The 22,634-nt window shown below is 40.9% G+C and overlaps 1 pseudogene across 1 annotated transcript in view; it reads right to left on the bottom strand.

Annotated features, from left to right (window-relative positions):
- Positions 1 to 14,446, bottom strand: part of LOC308510451 (E3 ubiquitin-protein ligase CHFR-like) — a 140,724-nt pseudogene extending 126,278 nt beyond the window's left edge. The window contains exon 1 of the transcript in view: positions 14,148 to 14,446. The product of the transcript in view is annotated as an E3 ubiquitin-protein ligase CHFR-like (transcript). The remainder of the gene's footprint in view (positions 1 to 14,147) is intronic.
- Between the last annotated feature and the right edge of the window lie 8,188 nt (positions 14,447 to 22,634).

Here is a 22,634-nt window from a genome sequence, read left to right as displayed (position 1 = left end):
CTCTGAGGCACATAATGAAAAAGAGAGCTTTAAAGTTCATCTCAGTGTTCACAGGGGGCTAGGAAAACCCAAATTATTTGAAAATGCCTAAGTAAATCCTCTGACTGTGGATGCATTCATCAGACTTCAAAAGGTGATAGGCCACGTGAAAAGATAAACTTTCTCAAAGCCTTCATTCATTTCAGGAGAAGCATGCACCATGCCCCTTGCAATAAATCCTGTCCCTTTTCCAGGTAGAACATCCCACCAGGGTGCAGGTGTGTCATGCAGGGGACCCTGCTCGCTGTGCCATTTGTCATGCAGGGTGTTGTGTGGGGTCTCTCGTCCCACTCCCCACATAAGAATGCAGGACATGATGAGGCCAAACAGGAACACCCATGGAGCCATAGATAGGGAAGTCATACCATTATATTCTCGCTGGCTGCATATGCCTCTCTGCAATTAGCTCTTGCTAGATCATCCACCATCTTCTTGCTAGCCCCCATTTTCTGCTAGCATAGCCACAGTAGTTATATTAGTGGCCAATGGCTCACTGGTTACAGCTGACGGCCGACTAGTCACAGCTGATGGCCATGCAATCACAGTTGATGGCCATTTACTACCAGCACCTTTCCACTTGAGGCCTAGAGCCTGGAAACTGCTCTCCTGGCTCTGTCCCCACAATGTGATTTGCGGTGTTGAAAGCTAGCCAAATCACACAGTGAAGTCTTCTTGAAATCCCCTGATAGGAGGTGGATAGCAACTTGGCTTGGCAGTTTGGAAAGGATTTACTTGGCAGAGAGGGGCTGTGGGGACAGAGTCCCAGAGAGCAGTTTCCAGGCTCTCGGCCTCATGTGAAAAGGTTCTGACTCGGGTAGTAGATGGCCATCAGCTGTGACTAGTTGGCCATCAGCTGTTACCGGTTAGCCATTAGCCACTAATATAACTACCATGGCTGAGCTAGCAAGCGCAGATTGCAGTTAGCAAGGTGTTGGTTGGTGGGTTGGCAGAGAAGCAGACGGCGGATTGTGGATCATGTGGACCCTACTTCCTGTGTCTGGCCTGGCCGCCAGCAAGACTAGGGTACAGGAAGACCCCTTGTTGGGGTGCTGGTGGATGTTTGCTTCTGTGTCTCGACCAGCTGCCAGTGAGGATATGACTCCCCTATCTGTGGCTCCGTTGGTGTTCCTTTTTTTGTCACATACATTATATATTTGCCCTATACTATTAAAGGGTTCTATCTTTTTTTTTTAATTTATTGGGCTGACAATTGTTAATGAAATTACATAATTTCAGGTGTACAATTCTGGGTGGTGAACACACAATGGGATTTATAGATGTAACACAGAGGTGTTCCTTTTTGACATCACCATACCCTGCATTCTTGTGCGGGGAGCAGGACCAGAAACCCGACGTGACAGGGGCCTTTTGAGGCAAAAGCAACTAAGCCCTCAAGAGGAGACCAAGGAATCTTGGGATCTCAGGGGCAAGAACCTTGGGTCAGCCCTGATGAAAACGGTGGAATTATCCATTTTAATATCAAGTAGGGTAAAGATATTAAGAGGAAGACCGTCATTTTTGTGTTCATTAAAGACATCTAAATTGAAGATACAACAGTAGAAAACATGCAGAAATGCTAACATCATATTTTTGTAAACTTTTTTTTAACAATGACACAAAATTGGAAAAAATCTGGACCTCACAAAACTGAATCTGTCCCTGAAAACATAAAAACAAAAACTGTTAAAAGTATAAAAAAGTCAAATAAATTATACTTTCATATATTTGACTAAAAAACAGATGTAGGTGAGTATTTAACAACACAGAAAGATGGTCATGATTTATTATGTAGAAAAAGTGAGACAGGTTAGCTAGCATGTTTATAGGTAGACAGGGACATCCCTGGTAGAATAAACAAACGCAGCCATATCTTAGAACTCCAGGTTCTGAAATGACTCATTCGCTCCAGGGCAACAATGTAATTGTGCTCTGGGGATTAATGGGTTATTTCATAAATCACTTCAGCCTGGACAAACAGAGCAAATCTGACAGAATCCATTAGAAGGTGCCAGCTCCCTTCCCCAACCATACAAGAAAAAGTATAAAAATAAGAGCCTTTTGCCTTAGCCAGTGGGCATCCCAGTTTTGGGTACCCCTCTCGTAAGAGAGCTGTACTTTCACTTTAACAAAAATCTTTGCTCCTCTACCTTTCCTTCTGAGTCTGCATTCTCATTCTTCAGGTACATGAGACCAAGATCTCTGGAGAATCCTATATCAAAAGGAAAATATAACATAGCTTTTAATATATGTGTCCTGAGGGCAAATGAGTTTACAAAACAGACCATATCCCCTTGGAGATTCACCTTTTAAATCCTACTTAGCATATTAATGGCTTTGAGAAAGCCAAAGACTGAGTTTAACTCTCAAACCTAGTGTTTTCTACCACTTTTATTTGAGCATGGAACATTCTTTTTTACAACATCCATATTAAATTTCTTTTGAACAATCTTTAATTAACACATTTTGTGAATAAGCATTCTCATTAAATCAGGTAAACAAAAAGAAAAGATAACTCTATCAGCCATGTATAAGTAGCTCCTCCTGAGCATGGAGTATGGTTACTCAGCTTCATCATATATATGAGTATGGTTGCTTATATGTAGCACAGTGGCTGGTTAAGAGGTGCTAAACAAAAGTTTATCCATTTAATTAATCAACTATTTCAGCCTTATAAGAATATAAATATCCATCTCTTTTAGGTCAACTACTCTGATTTAAATCTTTGTATCAGTTACTTCTCTACATTGTTTGAATTTTTACTTTCCTACGATGTAATATATTTACATTTTAAAAGTCTCCTACTTTAAAGTTATGAAGATTAGAATTTAGATTGATTAATTATTGTATTATTCTTTAAGATTTAGAAACCATAAAAATCAGTTAAGGAATTGTTAGGTAGAAGTTAGAAAATGGAGGCATAGGGATGGGAGGGGGTCCACAGTGCCTACAGAAAAAACTCATAACTAGCTTTGATTAACTGCCTTCAGCCAGGTATCTGTTTTTACAACAACTGATGACAAAAGGTGGTCTAGAGAAGATAAGAATCTGAGTCAACAGACCTCTACCCATCTTAGGAGGTCACGCCCTCCTGTGGAAGAGCATGCACTAATTTTCCCACCAAATCAATATGTAAATCCCTCACCCCACCCAGCAAACTGTAAGTCCTCAGGACAAGGGCTCTCTCGCCCTTCTTTTAGCGCCAGCTCTCTCTGGCCCTTGAGCTCTCCTACGCTCACTCTCTCCCCTTTTCTCCCCCTTTTCTCTCTCTCTCTCTCTCTCTCTCTCTCTCTCCCTTTCCCACTCCTACCTCTCCCCCACCTCAGCTAGGCCCTTTCTCTTCCCTGAAAATATATCAGTAATAAATCCTTCTTGCATACTAATCAGCTTGCTGACCTTTGATGCTTCACTGTGTGGGCAAGAAGAACTGGGACTCCCATAACAGAATCAGTGGTATCGATATCTGATAAGACAAAAATCTCTCAAAATTTTGTGTCTCTGTGGAGCAGAGCTCAGCCAGGTAGCCTGGAAGTGACCTGGAACCCAAGGCCCCAGGTCTCCAGGTCCGCCAGGGGAAGGGCTGTATCCAATTCCGTTTCCATTAGGTTTGGGGCATCCATGTCTCCAGGCTCCAGGCTGCTGGCATATCTCAGGATTTCCCTAAACATCTGGCATCTGGGGCCAGACTGCCTGATGCCCAATCTCAAGTGTTAATTCTTTACCCACCAGGTCACTTGAACTTTCATTCCACTTTGAAGAGAAAATAGCAAAGGAAACTGGGGTCCTTTTTTTTTTAATCAGAGCCTCAGGAACTCCAACCCAAACACATGGCAACTAGGACCAATGACCTGCTGGTCTCCTGTCCACAGTCCCAGCTTACTGAAGAGACCCTATCTGATGTCTGCCCCAGTCTTTTGCTCAACCGGCACACAAGACCAGTAGACCTGTGTCTGGGTTGCTCATGGAATGGGATTGCACAAATAAATAAACTTTGACTAAGCAAGAAACTGGGCACCTTGGTAGATGATGCCATCACCTCAAAAATTAAACTTTAATTCTAATTCTAGGTGGTGGGGGTTCAGAATGAGTCACTCAAAAATGTGCCTTTGTATTATATGGGTTATTTCGAGCTGATGGCAACTTTAGCCATAGGCTCAAGAGAAACTTCTGCCCCCCTCACCCCTTAACAACCTAGAAGAACTTGAATCAGGGGCCTTACCTATAATGAGAGATTATCAGAGATAACCTCTTGGACCTATCTATAGGGCAGGGCAAGCTTCTACTCACTAAACATCTGTTCTTCTTATCATCCTGCAATGACTCTTTGAAGCCCCCAAGGTGCATTAACCTCATCCCTAGTTCAGCAGGTCTTATATTCCTCAATCCCCCTTTCTGTCTCTGACGCTCTCGTGTATGTGCGGTTCCCATACATAAGTATGTATTAAATTTGGTTATTTTCTATTGCTAATCTGCCTCATGCCTATGTGATCATTAGACCAGCCAAAAGAACCTTGAGAGTAAAGGAAAGTTTGTTCCTCCACCACAATCAGTGCTGTGAGCAGGATAAACTCATTGGCTGGAGCCCCACACTTCCCCATGAGGCTGCTGCAGATGAGGAGATCCTGGGGCATCTGACATAGACTGGCACATGATACGCGTTCTTGCCATGTCAGCATACCCCCAGATCACTGTCTGCAGGATCCAGTGGAAGCAAAAGTGGTCAGAATCTTTTTCTCTCTTCTAAATTTAGATTGGCAGGAGAAAATATTTGTGAAACTAGTTTGTCAGTCTAGTGACTCTTGGTGATTTGGTATGAGTACTCATGGGTTTTGTTAATCCTGTTTTTTCTCTCTCTAGCTAGTATCTCCCCTTTCATTTTGTTACACAGTAGTACCTCGGTTTTCGAATGTCTCCGTTGACGAACATTTCAGTTTACAAACGCCATAAATCCGGAAGCAAATGCTTCAGTTTTTGAACATGCCTCAGAAGTTGAACATGTCACACGGCTTCCACTGAGTGCCAGATCCTGAGGCCTAGCTGTCGGCTGTTTTCGAACATTTCAGAAGTCTTCCGGAACGAATCTGTTCGAAAACTGAGGTACCCCATGTCCAGAGAACTTAGCCTTATGACCAGTGAAAACATTTTCTCTGGTCTCCACCATCTGGAAGGTGCACTTACAGGGTACATCTGTGGCCAGTCGAATAGACTGGGGTTCCAAGCCTTGTTTAGGCTCTAAAATGCTTATTGGCACTCTTTGTCCAGTTGTGCCAACTCTCAGGGGAGCCCAGAACGGGACTTTGTCATCTCAACCTTTATTGCTTGTTAGTACCAGAAAAATCCTATTCCAGTAGCACCTGCCTGGTGTCAGGAATTAGGTTGGTGGCTGGAGGCAACTCACATTTTGGTGGGAGACTGAAGTTACACCATCCTTAATGCCCTGCAACAAAAGACTTTGCTTTCTCTATTTTCTTGCTTCCTTGGCTAAGCCATAAAAGGTTTACATTGCTATAGATTCTACCATCAAGACCAGGTGATGGACCCTTTTAATTGGAAAAACATCTAAATTGGAAAGAAAGAATTGTTTTTCTTAGACAGCTCTAATATTGTTTGGTTTAGTTAAATAGGCATATTATTCAAATCATCAACATTAAATAATATTTTAATTATATCTCAGTTTATTAGTCAGATAAGTTTATGTTATCTCTGTTGCAAAATTTGTCAGCAAGACAATTAACTTGATATATTGAAATTTTCATAAGTAATCTAAACTTAATTATTAGGAGAAAGTAAATTAAATAACCATAGTAGAATAAAAAGTTTCTTTAGGTTAAGTCTTTAGCAATAATTATATTTTATGTGTACTTAAAAATGGTTTGCTATATAATTTAAGAAGTGATCCCCTGACTATTCCAGTGCCCACCTGGCACTACACATTGTTATTACCATATTATTAATTATGCTTTACTTTACGTCCCTATGACTATTTTGTAACTACTAATTTATACTTCTTAATGCCTTTATTTTTTTCACCCAGCTCCCCAATCTCCTTCCCATTTATCACCCCAATAAATCTAGTACCCATCTGACACCATACATAGTTATTACAATATTATTGGCTATATTTCTTATGCTATAACCTACATCCCCATGACTATTTTTAAACAACCAATTTGTACTTCTTAAATTATATAAATATCTAACCACTATGCTGTACACCTGAAATTAATATAAAATAATATTGAATATCTACTGTACTTGAAAAATTAAAAAGGAGGGAAAAGGGTGAAGGGAAATAATAGGTTCAAATTTCCAAGTATAAAACAAATAAGCCATGGGGATGTAATGTACAGCATGGGGAATATAGACAGTAATATTTTCATAGCTTGGTACAGTGTCAGATGGTTGCTGGATTTATGGTTATCACTTTGTTAGGTATGTAAGTTTTGAATAACTATTCTGTACACCTGAAACTAATATAATATTGTATATTAGCTATATTTTAATAAATATCTTTAAAAAATAGTTTTCTAAATCTATTTGGCACCTGAAAATTTTAAAGTTTTGCTAGCTAAACTAAATGATGATAATCATTGACTGTCCAGATGATTTCCAAATAAGATAATGAAGCATTAACTACTGAACATAGGTTTATTGACTTTTTGCTTCTTATTATAGAGAAACTAAAGATAATTGGGTCTATTAGTAAAAACGCCTTGTGCCACATTAAAAAAAATTATGCTATGAGGAAATATATATTTCTAGAAATTACTAAATGTGTTCATAAAAGTATCAATCTATAGAATACTGTAGTAACAGAGAGTTCACAATTGCTTACTTCTTATTTTTCACTAGAAAGTAAGATTTTAAAGGTTAAGAATTCTAACGTATATAGATAAAGATTTTGTTAAGGGAAATGAAGTAATTTTGTCCTGATTACTTCTGAATGAGTGAGAGAACAAGAGTGTGTACTAAAAGGGACATAGAAAGTTGTAGAAGTTTATGAAAAAGGAGTCTTGAGAAAAAAAATTTATATATGGTCAAGCTGAATAAGAGTGGAGTAAATTTAAGCAAGTAAGTAAATTTAAATATCAAAAGTAAAGTGATGCAAAATTAGAGTTTGGCTTTCTCTCTCTGCTGAAAAGGATGAGTCTTGATGTGGAAATTCCAGAAGGGCCCCTGGAACACCTCAAAAGATTAGTTTTCTCTTCTTATGAAAGAAAATTTTTAAACTATTTAGGTTTATTCTGGTGTGTTGAAATTACATGAGAAGCACTGTCAAATAACAGTCTTCTTTATGGTGTATTTGTGTATAAGTGTTCTGGAAATTATGTGAAATTCCTTGAAATCTGAGATGTCCTAATATGTTTGTCAACAGAATTGAGGCTCACACTGAAAGGACTGAACATGAGTACCAGACTGTGGCACATGTGCATGAAGTCCATTCTCTGTCTGCAATAATGACCCCTCTGTGCCAGACTTTGACCATCCTGATGTCCTTGTAACATGGCAACAGTCCGCTCCTGAATCAGAAAAATTAAGATGGGGAAACAATGGCTGTAAATGAAATGAATAGTCAGGGCTATGGGAAACCCAAAACACTATTTTCGTCTTCAGGCAAAACTCCATTTTTTGGTTTGTTTTTTCATTCCTTCATCCACTATAGTCCATTTAAGCTTAGGACTTCATTCAACTGTCACATAGTTTGGTTTATCAATATGTTCTTGCTGTATGTATGGTTTCTGGATGAGTTGAAGCTTTCCCTTGCCACAAGGCTGATGCACTCACAGTGGCAAAGAAACTGTTAAAAAATTTATTTCCCTTTTGGGGCGCATCTTCCACAATCTCCAGATACCCACTTCACTGAGCAAACCATTTGAGCCTTGACGGATAGCCATGTGAACTTGGAATTATCACTGACCCTCTCACCTTCAAGTCTCAGGCAAGGTGCAGAGAACTAACAAAAAAAGTGGATTCAAGAAGAAAAGGTTTGATTACACAAAACTGAATGAATTGATGGGAATGGTTACAATTTTTATGACTTTTTGTTTGAAACATTGCTGGTTATTTAATTATGTTTTCTTTAAAACTAGCTATGACTTAGAGCAATTTGGTAAATTATGCCTTTGTAAACAGAATTTAAACATTTATTTTATTCTCCCTACTTGATCCCTCCAGAATCCCGAAACTCACAGTGAGTGTTCTTATTTATATGGCACTATGGTTATTTGCATAAGTTGAATAATAAGAATCTGCTCTCCTTATAAGAGGACACAAATGGAAACTGATTTTATAACCAAGGCTTTGACTGGAATGTCATATTTGAGAGATATTCATAGACTCAGATATGACCAGATAGCTTTAAGGAATCAAGACTGACTTGTGAAAGGCAATAAAAACCCTTGAAATGTCAACCTGGTACCTTGCTTGCATCGTTCCCAGCAGCCTTACCAGGTGAGTAAAGAATGCCACTTCATAGCAGATGCAGGAACCTCAGGATATTTTGGAGACCTCAAGAAGAGAGGAACTCACCTAGATCTAAAGATATTGCAGGTGACATCTGATGGCAAGTCCTTGCCTTGGCTTTTTGGGCCTCAAGAGGTCCTTTTAAGTCCAATCTAAAGTTTTCTTAGGAAGCAGATTTAAAAGAGCCTGTGGTTAATTACTAATCCTGCTGGATTTATTCAAATAATCAGGCCAAATTTATTGAAACTATACTTATTTTGCAAATAAATTAGTCTAATTTAGCTATCTTTGGTAAAAAAAAAAAAAAAGTAATTTTAGGGAGAAAATACATTTCAATAGAAACTATAATATACCTTTGTAGATATTAGATTCTACTCTTGTTCATTGTCTTTTTTTTTTTATATTTTCTACCTGTAAACTGGACTAGGTCCTCATTTTTTTCTAGTTTTGTTAAATATTTGGCTGCAACCCTCCAAATTAACGTTTCCATTTTCCTGTCCATTAACTTGGAATCATTGAAAACTAAAACTGCCTTTTTCCAAGGCCATGCAAGTTGGACAACTTGATGTTGACCTCAGAGAAATCATCGAAACAGCTCACCTGTGGATAATCTTTGTGCCTGTTGCAGAAATACCACCAGAGACATTCAAACTGCAGACCAGGAGCATTAACCAGACTGTCACTGCCTGCCTTCACTCCATCTGAATATGATGAAAGACAGACATTTAGAAATCTTTTTGACTCCCTGCCTTCAGAACTCAGAAACTGAGATTATAGTCTGTTCCAATCACTAATTATTGTTTTTCTTTTGTTTCATTAGAGATTCCTCTTATTAAATACCTGAGTGCTTGCTTGCACCATAGGCTTAACTTTCGGAGCCCACCAGCATCATCACCTCCTGAAATTAGACACAATTTTATAACTGAACTGAACTTTTCTTAAATACTGAGACTGGTTTAATGATAGAAGAGTCTATTAATGCAGCTTCTGGAATGTGAAATTTCCAGGGAAGTTTCAGAGGAGAAACCTGTGGGGTTCAGAATGAATCACCCCATGATATGCCTCTATGCTATGTGGATTTTTTGTTTGTTTGTTTTTTGAGCTAAAGGCAACTTTAGCCATAGGCTCAAGAAGAACTTCTGCTCCTCCCTTAACTACCTAGAAGAACTTGAATCAGGGGACTTGCCCATAATAAGAAGTTATCAGGACCTATCTATAGGGCAGGGCAAGCTTCTACTTACTACACATCTGCTCTTCTTATTGTCCTGCAATGACCCTTTGAAGCCTCCAAGATGCATTACCTCATCCCTAACTCAGCAGGTCTTATGAGTATTGGCCAAATAGCTCCTGTTTCTTGAGCTTTGTATTTCATATCTCACCTGTCTGTTTACTCACATTTAATCATGAATTTTTTTTGTTAAATTTATTGGGATGACAATTGAGAGAAAGGGCCTAATAATAGCTTGTTGAATTAATGTACAAACGATATTAGAAGTTCAGTGAGATCAAGTAAACAGTATTAAGACCAAACATTACATCAGGAGCAGCTTAAAGCCCATGACTGAATGAGGGCCAGAGATAGATGCCCATGCACTACAGACCAGGTACATTTCTATCTTATGGACAACAAGAGGAGCTTGGCAGTGAGATATGCAGGTGGAAAGATATGTTTTTTGGTACCTCTGGGGGGTGATTCAACACAGTTTCCCAGGGGTTTTTGCCAACTGTCCCCTCACACACTTCCAGGACACCGCAATTGGCCCAGTGGCTATTACTGTAGAAAAAGCCCCTGAGTACATTTACAATTGGCAAAAAATTTCAGGCTGGGTAGATTTTTCTTGTATTTTGCCTTATATTTTATATCATAGAAAGGACTAGGAGATGATTCTATTCCTGGGAAGTCAAAATTTAGCTCTTTTTCTTTTTTAAAACAAGTAATTATCAAGAAGCTATACCCTTTTTATTGTCATAACCCAACGAAACAGCTGCTCCTAATCTGACCCCTCAAGTTTCAATCAGCTGAGGTTCAATGTCCCGACCTGCAGGATCGACAACGGAAGACCTGGGGGAGAAATAGGGGATCGGGGGAACAGGGGTACGCGAGAAATGAGACAAGACAGGAGTCTGATCAAGTCTCTCTTTATTGAAGGTAACAGCTTGTATATATAGATTTAGGCACATCAAAGAAACGCCTGGTCTCCCGATATGGGGACCGACCAATCAGAGGGTGCTTCGTCATGGCGGGCTGGCTGAGAAATCGAAACTTAAACTTAAACAATAGAATGGAAACTTAAGCTTGGCCCAGGGGCCACCAGGTGCAAACATGTCCGGGCATGTCTGGGCGGGTCCGGGCAGGCCGGCCCCGGACAGGTCCTCCTTTTTTATTCTGTTTTGAGGAATAGAGAGATGGCCCCTCGGGGACTGCGTCTGTCTTAGGTTGCCAGGATGTGGGGTGAGCAGTGAGTCAACCATGACTCTTAGCATTTATGTGACCCTGTCACCAGACATCACCGTGAACCCGACTCCTGGTCTTACCCGTCGTTGACTGTCCAGTCCATCTCACAGGGGAAGGGGGTCTTATCATATATCATTTAATGACAAATATGAGCCACCCTTGTCTCTCATTTCCAAATGGTGGTAATGGACCTGTATGGGTCTGGCCTGGATGGCTTCGATCTGTTGTTTAATGAAGGCTATAAGTTTGTTAAATAAAAAAGGCCCAAGCGAGGCAATCAGCAATAGGGATAGTAACGGGCCCAAAAAGGGGAGGAGATATGGCAATAGTCCATTCAATCCCGTCCATAGTGGATTGGCAGACAATTCTTTTCTTCTTCGCTCTAGGTCATCTTGCAGCTGTCTGATCTTGTCTCTGACGATCCCGGATTTATTCGCGTAGAAACAGCATTTCTCCTGTAATGCTAAACAGATGCCTCCCTGTTCGGCAGTTAATAGATCTAAACCCCTTCTATTTTGTAAGGTTACTTCTGCTAAGGAATCTACCTGGTCTTGAAGGTCCTGAATGGTACTAGATAAGGTCTGGATATCTGAGATAAATTGTCTAGATATTTTGGTGTACTGGGTTAAGGAGACCCCCAGGCCAGCAGTCCCGGAGGCTACAGCTGTACTAACTCCCAGGCCCACAAGCAAGGGGATAATTTGCACAGCCCGTTTGGATCTCCCAAACATGTGATCTATGGCTGGAATCGGGACTGGCTCTTCCCCAGGGATGATGTCTATGTCAGGTAGAAGGGAGGCTAATACACATAATCCTGTCCAGTTGCGAGGTAGCTGCGTATAAGCTCTATTATTTCCACAGACAAAAACTGAACCATTAGGAGCACACAAGGACATAGATATATTGAGTGTTTTTATGCAGTTAGTGAAAGCTATGAACCCTACATCAAGCGTAAAGGAATCATTAGAGGTGGGGGAATTAAAGCAAGTGGAGTTATAGAACTGGACTGGTTGGACTAAAAGAGGGGTAGAGAGTGGGCAACTGTCGTTTATGGAATAGTTTCCAGGGAGGCTGGGTATGGCAATGGGAACAGGGTACCCCATCTGCATGCAAAGCCAGCACTCTTGTGCAAGGGCCAAATTAGAGGTGTTAAGCAGATTGTAAGTTGTAGTCACACAGCAACCTAGCAGTCTGTCCCCTCCAATCTTTCCTTAGGGAAAGGTGACCCTGTGGGATTGTCCCTCATTGGGGTTGAGTTTATGCTACTCTAAGTCTCCATGTTTGGTCCTTGTAAGCAGGGTCTGCAGTCAAAGACAGGTAAGATTTCTCATGGGAGAAACAACCTAAGCCAGACGGGACCCCCCTAGGACCCCCATGAGCTAATGTAAAGTTAGGAGGTAGCTGTGCCCCTCCTTTACTGAGAAGCTGCTGACGCATGCCTCAACTGTTGTCCTTTACCCTCAGGTGTAATGGACCCATTAGAACAATAGCATCTCGCTCCTCCTGTTAGGCTCATGGGATAATCTTATCTTGTGAGACTTGTATGTACCACACCTTGGTCATTTGGGGGATGGTATGCATCGGTTGCTTTGGGACGATTATGGGATTTGGAATGAAGGATTATTGCGTGGTGTAAGAGTTTCGCAGACCCTGCCCCTTACCAGGGCTAAACCCCTTGTGCTAGCATTTGTGCAGTAACAACTTCATTGGGGCTACACATCATAACTTTCATTTGGGAAAGCAAGTCTCTACCCCAGAGATTGACGGGCAGTTGAGGAATGATAAAGGGCTTTATGAGGCCTGAATTGCCTTCTCTATCTTTCCAAACGAGATATTTGGAACTTTGTCGAGGATTGCTACTTTGTCCAATTCCTCTCAAATTAGTTAATGTCTCTGAGGTGGGCCAATGGGAGGGCCAATCCTCTGATCTAATAATAGTTACATCAGCCCCTGTGTCTATTAGACCAGTGAAGGGTTTATCATCTAGCCATAATATCAAAGAGGGCTTTTGACTTGTAATTGGTTGTACCCAATAGACATCAGATGACCCAAAACTACCTGTTTCTCTTTTGGGCCATTGCCTTTTGTGGGCCGTCTTGACCAAAGGCAACAAGACTAGCTGGGCAATTCTTTCCCCACGTGGGATAGAGAGAATATTACTGTCAGCTTTAGCCATGATCTTAATTTCCCCAGTGTAATCATTATCAATAACTCCTGGGTAAATTTGGAGGCCTCTCATGGTAACACTGCTCCTTCCTAGAATTAATCCAAATGTTTCAGGCGGTAAGGGGCCATATAAGCCTGTGTTTAAGGCTTGTGTTCCCATTTCGGGGGTTAATACTGTGTGGGAGGTGGAACAGAGGTCCAGTCCTGCGCTCCTTGGGGTTGCTCTACTAAGTCCTGAAAAGGATTGTTGGGTGTTGCTGGAACAAAGCTGACTGCCCCATAAGCTTGTTTCGGGGCCTGAGGCTGGCCGCTCCTCCCGTTTTCCGACTGCTGTGGCAAAGGCTGACCTTGGGCGTCGGTCTTGGATTTACAATCTCGAGCCCAATGTTTTCCCCGCTTGCATCGGGGGCAGAGGCCAGGGAGCTTAGTGGGGGCCGTATCAGGGGAAGATCCATTGTTTGATGGGCATTCTTTAGAATAATGACCCAGTTTTGCATACTTGTAACAGCCTCTTTTAGTTTCTGTCTTAGTTTTTATGTACTCTGTGACCGATTGGCTGCTAAATGCAGCTGCCATGGCTAGCCCTTGTTGGTAAGTGTGGGGACAAAACCCCAAAAAACAGTTTCCAGGCTCTCGGCCTCACATAGAAAGGTGCTGGCTCGGGTAGTAAATGGCCATCAACTGTGATCAGATGCCAGCAGCTGTGGCTAGTTGGCCGTCAGCTGTAACCCGTAAGCCATTGGCCACTAATATAACGGCTGTGGCTACGCTAGCAGAAAAGGAATGGGGGCTAGCAAGAAGATGGTGGCTGGCAAGCGTGGACTGCTGTTAGGCAGATTACGTAGATCCTGCTTCCTGTGTCTCCAGCCCAGCCACCAGCGAGAATATATTGGTTTGATTCCCCTATCTATGGCTCCGTGGGTGTTCCTTTTTGGCCTTACCGTGTCCTGCGCTCTTGGGCGGGGAGTGGGAGCTGAGACCCTGCACGACAGTAAGAAGGATCAATCTCAGATCAAATACGACAAACTCAGTTACATCAGTTGTTCTCTTTTTGAAAGGCCTGATAGCGACTTGGCAAGCCGGGTTAGCATTTTCAAAAGCCAGCTGTCGGACCAAGTCCATGGCGGCAGCGGTAGTGCCGAGGGACCGCTCTGCCGCAGTCTGTAATCTATCAACAAAATCAGAGAAGGCCTCGTTGGATCCCTGTCTAATCTTAACAAGAGAAACTCCAGCGTTCTCCTTGGAGGGGAGTTTTCTCCAGGCCCTCGTGGCTGCAGATGAGATTTGTGCAAAAAGCCCTGGGTCAGCCTGAAGCTGGGCATTCATGGTGGCATAAATTCCAGTACCAGTGAGCATTTCAAAAGTCCAGGGGGTGACTGCCCTAGCATTGGCTCGGGCTAAATCTCGGCAAAGGTCTTGGAACTCTGTTCTCCACAGGAGGTGGTCACCTCCAGCGAGCACGGACTTTACTAAGGTCTGCCAGTCTTGGGGAGTCAGCCATTGTTCAGCAATACAGTCTAAAATGGTAAGGGTAAAAGGGGCACTGGCACCTTACTGAGAGACGGCTGATTTTAATTCCTTCAGGTGCTGGTAGTTATGTGGTTGGTGGTAGCGTTGGGGCTGTCCCTGAGCATCTTGAGCTTCAACAACCGGGAAGGCGTCGACGCCTCCCAGCGTGCAGGACTGTCTCTCAAAGATGTTCGAGACAGGGGCATCGGGTGTAGGGGGTACAAAAGGAGGCAGGATGGTGATGGCCTGATTACAGGCTGTAACCTGTCTAGCATTGTTATGATCTTTTAGATTCATCCCTCTCAGCTGTGCCACTAAGGACTGGCGCCTGGCTTGGAGGCGGACCCTTTCTTCCAAGGCTACAATCTGGGTTTTTAGATCTCGATTAGGATCCATCGGGGCCGCAGGCGGGGCGGAAGCCTCATTGTAGGAGGGAGGGCAGAGCGGCCAGTCAGGGTCATGATATTTTGCCGCTCTGTCAGCCAAATCATCCCAATCTACCTCAAAAGGGTCGGGATCTACCTCCCGTGCTAGCAATACCTGAAGCGATTGCTTATCTCTCCTCTTCTCTTTATTTTGTTGTCTACGGATTTTTGTCTTATGGGAATGTCTCTTTTCATCATCAGAAGAGGAGGAATCCTGTAAGTTTGTTTTAGTCTTGTATGCCCCTGACCTCTTTACTTCCTCCTCTGAATCATTAGCGATGGTCTTTAAAGGGGGGTAAAGTTTGGATCTAACATCCACTGGCGGGGTATCTTTACTAGGAGGAGGGTTGGCTTTTGCCCCCTCTGTATCACTTTCTAAGGAGATCAGGTCTTCCTCGGCTTTGACCGAGGTTTCACCGGGATCGTTTCCGGGGTCCCCTTTTAGCAATTTTTCAGTGTGATGAATAGCGTTTTCAACCTCCGGACAACCTGCCCTTTTTCCTATCATTTCACTAATTAAATTCCAATATGGGAAGGCGGTTACAGGAATTTTTTCAGGTCCAAAGACCTTATAATAATCATTGAGTGCATCCCCTACTCTTCTCCATCGTCTACAGTCAATGGTGCCTTCCTGAGGAAACCAAGGGCATGTCTCCTTAACAAAGTCAAAAAACTTAAAAAGATCCTGACTCTTAACCTTTACTCCTCGCGTCCTGAGTGCATCTTTTAACTGCTTAACATAGACCTCATGATGACTTAATTCCTGTCCCATTTCGGACGCTTATCCTCTTACCTTCTGTCTCGGCGCGGCAGGCTCCCGCGGCGGCAGAACGGTTTACTTTCGATTCGCCGGCCTTGATGAGGCGTCCTCTCCCTCTAGGGATTTTCTCGTACCCAGGCCCCACGTTGGGCGCCACGTTGTCCCGACCTGCAGGATCGACAACGCAAGACCTGGGGGAGAAATAGGGGATCGGGGGAACAGGGGTACGCGAGAAATGGAGACAAGACAGGAGTCTGATCAAGTCTCTCTTTATTGAAGGTGACAGCTTGTATATATAGATTTAGGCACATCAAAGAAACGCCTGGTCTCCCGATATGGGGACCGACCAATCAGAGGGTGCTTCGTCATTTCGGCATAGCGGGCGGGGAAATGGCGGGCTGGCTGAGAAATCGAAACTTAAACAATAGAATCAAAACTTAAGCTTGGCGCAGGGGCAACCAGGTACAAACATGTCCGGGCATGTCTGGGCGGGTCCGGGCAGGCCAGCCCCAGACAGTTCAATATGGCAAATCCCAGTGAATTCTCCCATTATCATACCCTGTGTCCCTCAGACCCTCTGCCACTTCCTGTCCCTTTACCCTCCTGCACACATACATACTTTCAAAACTTCTTCTTAGCACAACTCCAAACACTGAACAGGAAACTTGATCACACTAAGAAACCAAGATCTTCTCGTACATTCCTTCCTAGCAGAAAATTTCTAATCCTTTCTTAGGAAGGCAAAACTTGTATCACGTCCAGACATACATAGTAGACTAGATATATGGATACCAAGCACCTGTTGCCAGGACTTTCTTTAGTGTTTTTCCTCTTTACTTTTGCCATTTGGATCTGTGGTTTTGTGTGTTTAATTAAATGGTGGCATAATCCCTTAAAATTACTACCAAATAAGTATTTAAGAAATAATTACAGATCCCTGAAATTATCTACTATATACGTTTATATCTAAAATGATACATACAGCTCAAAAATGAATGATTTGGAGATGCATTTTTACTTGAGAAGTGATCATGTAGGAGCACACATTGTACAGGGAATCTACCCAGAAGAATTACATAAGAATTCAGATGACAGAGTAAATACGGACAAGGCTAACATTTACTACATAGAATTCCCACCCCAAATATACTCAAGGTGACCTCACTATCCTATATTTGGTCTCAGGGTGTCATTTGAAAGGATTTCAATAAAGGACTTTTCTGTGGAGAATGTCAAAGTGTGGAAAAGAAATGTGAAATAAGTCAGACAGAAAAAGTCGAGAACCATATGACTTCACTGATATGTGAGATATAAAACTGAAAGCAACAAAGGAACAAGACAAACAAAGAAACAAAAACTCACAGACACAGGCAATAGTTTAGGGGTTACCAGGGGTGGTAGATGAGGGTAAATGGGATCAAATATATGGAGATGGAAGGAGAACTGACCCTGGATGGTGAACACACAATGTGATATATAGATGATATATTACAGAATTGTACACTTGAAACCTATGTAACTTTACCAACAATTGTCACCCCAAAAAACTTTAATTAAAAATACATATATATGGTAACCACTAAACTATTGAGGGTAAAGGGGGTGGGGGGAGGCAGATGAGGGTAAGGGGGATCAGGTATATGGTGATGGAAGGAGAGCTGACTCTGGGTGGTGAACACACAATGGGATTTATAGATGATGCAATACAGAATTGTACACCTGAAATTATGTAATTTCATTAACAAATGTCACCCTAATAAATAAATTAAATATATATATATATGAAATGCATCCCATAGCTCTTATATTATTAATTTAAAATGGTGGGTTTGACTCTGGGGGAAAAACAGCAAAAGCAGGATAGTATCTGTCATCATCAAGGCAGGTAGGGTTTATGGTGGCAAACCAAGTAGGGAGATTCCAACTATTCTGGTGGGATCCAAGGACTCAGGTAAGCCATGTCAGGTAAGCCAGGAATGTAAAGAACCATAAGGTGAGTGCAAGGCATGTCCCAAGGAACACCAAGGGAAGCTGTTCCTGCCTTTAAGTCCAAATACAAAGTGTGGATGCAGAAAACTGACAAAATCAGGAGGCACAGGAAGCCAAGAGCTGAATATGCAAAGCAGGATATGGGGTACAAGGGAAAGACTGAGGAGAGAATAAACACAAACAGCGTAAATGTACAGGAGTGTGAAGCCAGATGCATGGCACATGGGTAATTTGGTGTGATGTAAGTCATGGTGTCATGAGAAAAAGGTGGTCAATCAACCACCATTCTGAATTTTTATCTATTCGTGCCCAACTAGTGCTACGTCAAGGACTACTTTGAAATTGTAGCAGGAAACTGGGCTTTGGGTCGTGGTCAAGCACCAATGTCAGCAAGGAATCTGCACATATAAAATCTAAGCAAGTGAGAAAGAGAAAACCAGATTTCTCTTGAAAACTTTAAATTCCTAATGATTTCCACATTCCTATTGATACACCATCACATCACTAGTATGGATGTCCATGGTTACCTCCTAATTAACATACTCAAAATTGAGGTCATCATCTCTACTCTGCAACTGCTATTCCTTCTATATTCCCCACCTTAAGTGACTACATTGCAGTCCACCCATTTGTTCAAATCAGAAATCTAGCACTTATTCTTTGTCTCTCCTTTCTCCCTACCTCCTAGATCCAACCAACGTCCATCTCCTTCCATTCTTTTTATGTCCCTTCTATCTTCTTTCTATGTCTTCTAAAAATTCCCTCTGCTAGTATTTGGTTTCTATTCCCTGGGATTTTTCTAAGAAATTCTTATCAGTCTACCTACCTTTAATGTTGCCCTTCTCTAATTTATCTCCACTGTGCCACCTAAATGACCTTGCAGATAAAAAAAAAAAAAAAGATCATCTTGCTACTTATCTGGTCAAAATTTTAAATGACTTTGTATACCCATAATACAAAATCTAATATCTTTTGTCACAAATACGGCTCTTCAAGATGCAGATCCAACAGCTTGCCTTACTTTATCTTCACATACAACTCCCCCACCCCCAGCCCTACTACAGCATGTAAGTTTGTCAAACTGTATGACTCTTAGGAGAGGCTACATTTCCCATTCTTTTAAATCTGTATATTTTAATATGCTAACCCATTTGCCTGGAATACCTTCCCCACTTTATGTCCCAGCATGATCAGCTGCATAATTTGCAGGGCCACGTATAAAATAAAAATATTGGCTCTTGTTTTAAAAATTATTAAGATTTTCAAAATGACGACAGAAGAGCATTACACCAAGGACAGGGCCCTTCTAAATATGGGCCCCAAGCAACATTCACATGCCCATGAAAGCGGCCCTGTCCTCAGCTCTATTTTCTCTTCCTCTGAAACTTTCCCTGTTTTCTCCCTAAGACATTTAGACTTTTTTAATCTGTTCGCATTACACCCCACAGGTGTCTTCATTTTAACACTCACCCTGCGGTAGCTGTATTTTTGTGTGCATATTTCCTCACTAGGCTATAACCTTCTGCGGGAAGAAACTGGAAGTTGGTTAATGTTGTCTAGTCCACATTTAGCACAACACATAACATGTCTTCAGGATGGACTTGTTGACTGAATGAATAAACCACCCAGGCTTCTGTAACTTCTTTTCTGTGGGATATTTTGTTATCTCTTTGTTTCGTTTCAATTTTCCTTCACTGGTTGGTTGGCTGGTTAGTTGGTTTGTTGGTTAGTTGGCTAGTTGATTGGTTTTAAGAACAGTTCTAGAAGACTACAAGTACCACAATTGCTCAGTATTTCTAGAATTTCTAGAGGTATGCACTTAAAGTGCCCATATCTGTAACATCAAATATTTTTAACATTTAAACCTGGGCATTAAAAACAAAATTAAATGACAGATAATAAAATGTCTTTAATTAATATTTCCTTTTATGGATTTTGATACACGCCTTAAAATTCAGATTTTTCACATAGTTTGAAAATGTGCTTCAAACAGTCATACTATTACAATAAAATTCAGAATAAGTTTAAACTTTTTCAGCTTCTCTTTTGCAAACCAATATGTCCTCAATATTATCAGTGCTCTTGAATTCTTGCTTCCCCCAAACTCCAAGTACGTTCCTTCAAAAGGTAGTTCTTCTACAGGGCAAATATATAGAAGATAAAGCAGAGTCCTCTTGTTATAGCTAAGGGGTATTGGGGTAGACTGAGCATTTGCTTCTAAATTCTAGCCCCAAACATCTTCTGCCAAGCAGTTGGTCTTCAAGATATAGGAAGATATTTTATAAATATGTATATGTGTACATATAAACATTTTATTCTTTTTTTTTAACTTTGGATAAAAAATGTGTACAGGACCCAACACAAATGTCTAATCCAATAGACTCCTATTTGAGTTTATCATAGACTACTCATCTAGAAAATTTTCTGAAGAGAAAATCAGGTTATCACTGTGTAAGAATTTGTTTTTATTTAAAATACTTTCTTTTTATTTTTTAATTATAGTTAGCATTCAATTATGTTACTTTCATGTGTAAATCTTACTGATTAGACATTAATAAAACTTACAAAGTGATCATCCCAATAAGTCTAGTAACCATCTGACACCATACATAATTATTACGGTATTATTAACTGTATTTTCTAGGCTGTAATTTATATCCCATGACTATTTTTTAACAGTGGTTAGACATTTATATAATTTACAAAGTGATTCCCCCCAATAAGCCTAGTACTCACCAGACCCCATACACAGTTATTACAATATTATTGACCATATTCTGTAAGCTCTAATTTACATCCCTGTAACTATTTTATAACAGCCAATTTATACTTATTAATCCCTTCAGCTTTTTTACCTTTCTTGTATCTATAAGTATGTTTATCTTTTGTTTGTTCATTTATTTTTTCTTTAGTTTACACATATAAGTGAAATCATATGGTATTTCTCTATCTCTGTCTGACTTATTTCACTTATCATGATGCCATCTAAGGTCCATCCATGTTGTCGCAAACGGTAAGATTTCATTCTTTTTTATGGCTGAGTAATAATTCATTGCATATAGGTAACACATCTTTATCCATTCATCTATTGACGGGCACTTAGATTGCTTCCATATCCATATCTTGGCTAGAGTAAATAATGTAATGAACATAGAGGTGCATATATCTTTTCTAATTACTGTTTTGGATTTCTTCAAATGAATACCCAAAAGTGGTGTTGCTGGATCATGAGGTATTTCTCTTTTTAATTTTTTGATGAATCTCCATACAATTTTGCAGAATGGCTGTACGAATTAGCAATTACATCAATAATGCACAAAGGTTCGCTTTTCTTCACTTCTGCACGGGCACTTGTTTTTTGGTTTATTGATGTTGGCCATTTTCACAGGTGTGAGGTGATATCTCACGGTGGTTTTAATGTGCATTTCTGATTATTAGTGATGTTGACCATCTTTTAATATGTCTACTGGCCATTTCTATGCCCTCATTAGCGAAATGTAGATTCAGGTTCTCTGCCAATTTTTCAGTTGGATTATTTGGCATTTTGTGTCTGTGTGTGTTAAATTCTGTGAGTTTTGTATAAATTTTGAATATTAACCCTTTAACAGCTATATGACTGGCAAATATCTTCTCCCATTCAGTAGGTTGACTTCTCATTTTTTTGATGATTCCCTTTGCTGTGCAGAAACTCTTTAGTTTGGTGTTGACCCATGTGTTTATTGTTTCTTATATTTCCTTTGCCCACGGAAACAGATCACAACACACACACACACACACACACACACACACACACACACACACACACACAGGTAAACAATTAAGTTTGCAAACTCACCCTGGAAAAGTGCTACATAACTCATTGCTGAATATGATTAGAGACAACTTTGAAGTACTCCCCTTGGGAAGCTATGCACTGACGCCAACGCCTAGTCGACCCTTCAAAGCAATTTTGGAACTCTCTTTCTGGAATGACCATCAGAGCTCTCATTGTATTACCCTACAGGTTGTGAATGTCATCAGAAAGTCTTCCTTTCAATATTGTCTTTATCATCAGGTAAAGAAAGAAGTCATCAGGGGCCATATCAGGTGAGTAGGGAGGGTGTTCCAATACAGTTATTTGTTTACTGGCTAAAAACTCCCTCAGAGACCGCGCTGTGTGAGCTGGTGCATTGTCATGATGCAAGAGCCATGAATTGTTGGTGAAAAGTTCAAGTCATTGAACGTTCTCATACAGCCTTATCAGCACTTCCAAATAGTAACTTGGTTAACTGTTTCTCCAGTTGGTACAAATTCATAATGAACAATCCCTCTGATATCAAGAAACACTAGCAATGTTGTTGCAAAAGTAGATGAACTTAATTGCCAGTCCTAACACACAAACACACACACACACACACACACACACACACACACACACACACAATGTCAGAATGCTCACTGCCTTTCTTCTAGGTGTTCTATAGTTTTAGATCTTACATTAAATCTTTAATCCATTTTGAGAAAATTCTTCTATATAGTATAAGAAGATGGACTAGTTTCATGTTTTTTGCAAGTGTCTGTCCAGTTTTCCCCCAGCATTTATTGAATAGACTGTCTTTACCCCATTGTATATTCTTGCCTACTTTGTTGTAGATTAATTGACCAAATAGGTGTAGTTTTTTTTCTGGACTCTCTATTCTGTTCCATTGATCTAGAGGTCTATTTCAATGCCAGCACCACGCTGTTTGGGTCACTATAGGCTTGTAGTACAGTTTGATACCAGGTAGCATGATAAGGCCAATGTTATTTTTCTTTCTCAAGAATGCTGTGGCTTTTTGGGGTCTTCTGTGGT

The sequence above is a fragment of the Rhinolophus hipposideros genome, assembly GCF_964194185.1.
Source record: "Rhinolophus hipposideros genome assembly, chromosome: 18".
Classification (NCBI taxonomy): domain Eukaryota; kingdom Metazoa; phylum Chordata; class Mammalia; order Chiroptera; family Rhinolophidae; genus Rhinolophus; species Rhinolophus hipposideros.
Note: the sequence above shows the minus strand (reverse complement) of the source record. Positions and strands in the feature narration are given on the sequence as shown.